Consider the following 2,618-nt stretch of genomic DNA (forward strand, 5'->3'; position numbering starts at 1 on the left):
GAGTCATGTCCTTTATTTTGTATGCCACTCTGCTATTTCACTAAAAGGTGATCTCAGGGGACAGTTTTAGTTCAAAGCTTGAAGAGTGTTTCAGGATGATAGTCTCAAGGAGTTCTCAGGTCTCACCTGGCCCAGTTAGTCTGGTCTTTTTCAGAAATTTGAGTTTTATTCTACACTTTTTTCCTATTCTATCCAGGAGCATCTATTGTGACCCTGGTCAGAACTGTCAGTGGTAGTCAGGCGCCATCTAGCTCTTCTCATCTCAGGGTAGGTGAGGCTATGACTTGAGTAGGCCATCAGCTCTGAAGATTTGTTTCTTCTCTGAGATTTTGGTTACTTTCTTAACTCTTTTGCTCCTTGTGAGTAGAGGCCTAGTTGTATCTAAGATGGCCACTTGCAAGTTTTTAAGACCCTAGACACCATTCACTTCACTAGGATGTAGAACTTAAACTTTGTGAACTGTGTTACACCCATTGACTCAGTTGCCCTATGAGACTATCATCCTAAGCCTTCAAAACCAGAAAACCAATCTTGGAAGGTGTTTGGTTATGTCTGAGGAATATCTGTAGTTGTATCTTCAATGAAAATATGTGCTAACACACACACATCTGTACTTACACCTACACATATTTCTACCTGTTTTCACATAGTTATACACTTTTACCTACCCATATATCTATATGCCTATACCCATCCATATTTGATCTTACACTAGGTTTTTGGTCTTTCTTGGAGTTGTTCCCATGTTTTATATGCCAAATTCTTTAGTACTGGCATCCTTTTCTCTTGAGTACTTCTCAGTGACATCATTTTCTTTGGTCATGCTGTGCTCACTACATCCACATTTGGTGCCACTTTTCCAATCACCAAAAATAACAGGTACCTAGAAGCTCTGGTGGCATAGTGCCTAAGGCATTTGATTGCTAACCAGAAGGCTGGTGGTTCAAACTTACCAGCCATTTCTCAGAAGGAAAGTTGTGCAATCTACTGCCGTAGTGATACCACCTCAGAAACCCAAGGAGGAGTTGCTATGAGTTGGCTCCGACTCCATGGCAGTGGTTGCATTGCATTTTTTATGATCTAAAGCAAGTTTCCTCTTCCCCTTCTACTGCTCTCTGATAACCACCAATGAACATCAGTCTCTTTATAGATATCTATTCTTGACTTCTTATAAAAGAAGTATTATACAATAGTGGTTCTCACGTCCTTCCCTTATTTCACTTAGTATTACGCCTTCCATGTCCATCCAAGTTATAGTATGTTTCAAGACTCATCATTGTTCTTTATGGTTGTGTAGGATCCCATTGTATGTATGTCCCACAGTTTGCTTATCCTCCATTGATGGCAACTTTGGTTGTTTCAATTTCTTTGCTATTGTGAATAAAGCTGCAATGAACACATGCATATGCCTGTTTGTGTCTGATGGCATAGTGCCTAAGGCATTTGACTGCTAACCAAAAGTCTGGTAGTTCAAACCCACCAGTCCCTCCTCAGAAGGAAGATTGGGCAATCTACTTCCATAAAGAAACCGCCTGGGAAACCCAAGGCGCTATGATTTGGAAACGACTTGACAGCAGTGAGTTTGTTTTTTGATTATATATATACATAAATATACAAATTCCTATAGAGACAATATCTAGCACTATTCATTCCCCATCTTTCACTTTCCTCTCTGCTACTAAAAGCACTCAGGTGCCTATAGTGAACACAATCAGGACTTCAGCTTTTTGAGAATCTAAGAGCTCAGAACTATAGGCAGGGAAGTAGCTGTGAAATCAGGGCCAGCTTAGAACTTAGATTCTTAACCATTTTGAACTCATGGGGTATTACTTTTAGGATCTGATACAAACTGAAGTCACTGTCCCCAGGAAAAATGCACCTGAGCTTACATACAATTTTAAGGTGTTTCCAGACCCCTTTTTCTAAGAAACTTAGGTTTAGAAGAATTAACTCCAGGAGTAGCCTTCCATATAAGACCAACCCACTCCGAGATGAAAAATGCAAAGGCCTTTTCAAGAGGGGAAGTGAAATGGTAATTCTCCTCTGTCTGTGTGTTAATCTGACTGCTAGAGAGTCCTGTGGATGATCTGGGAGTCATTTTTAAAAATGAAACAATTTGGAAAACTAAAGAGATGTTATTGTGTGCTGTTGAGTCGGATCCGACTCATAGCCACCCCTCCTTGGGTTTCCAAGGCAATATTACAACTGAAGTAGATTGCCCAACCTTTCTTCCGAGGAGTGGCTGGTGGGTTTGAACCTCCAGCCTTCAGGTTAGCAGTCAAGTGCCTTAGGCACTATGCTACCAGAGCTCCTAACTAAAGAGATAGTAAGCCACTAACACTTTAGTGTAAGTAAAGTCAGTCAAATTGCCTTCCTTCCAAAATCTAGCCAAGATCAGATCCAGTAGAGAAATGGGAATTTTAGTTTTTAGTGAGCTTGGGAGACTTTGGAAAATGTGAGAGACCTGGATTAAAGTCACTGAGCTCTGGGAGTGAGGGGTACTAATGTGGAAAAGGAGTACAGCAAGGAATGAGAGGTTTCAAATATAAACTTCACCAGTGTCTAGGAAAACAGAAACCAAGGGTTGGTTTGTTTGTTTTCCTTTTTACAGAACCTTT

This window comes from Orycteropus afer, unplaced genomic scaffold, assembly GCF_000298275.1.
Source record: "Orycteropus afer afer isolate SDZICR_OR568_19922 unplaced genomic scaffold, OryAfe1.0 scaffold00007, whole genome shotgun sequence".
In the NCBI taxonomy this organism is placed as follows: Eukaryota; Metazoa; Chordata; class Mammalia; order Tubulidentata; family Orycteropodidae; genus Orycteropus; species Orycteropus afer.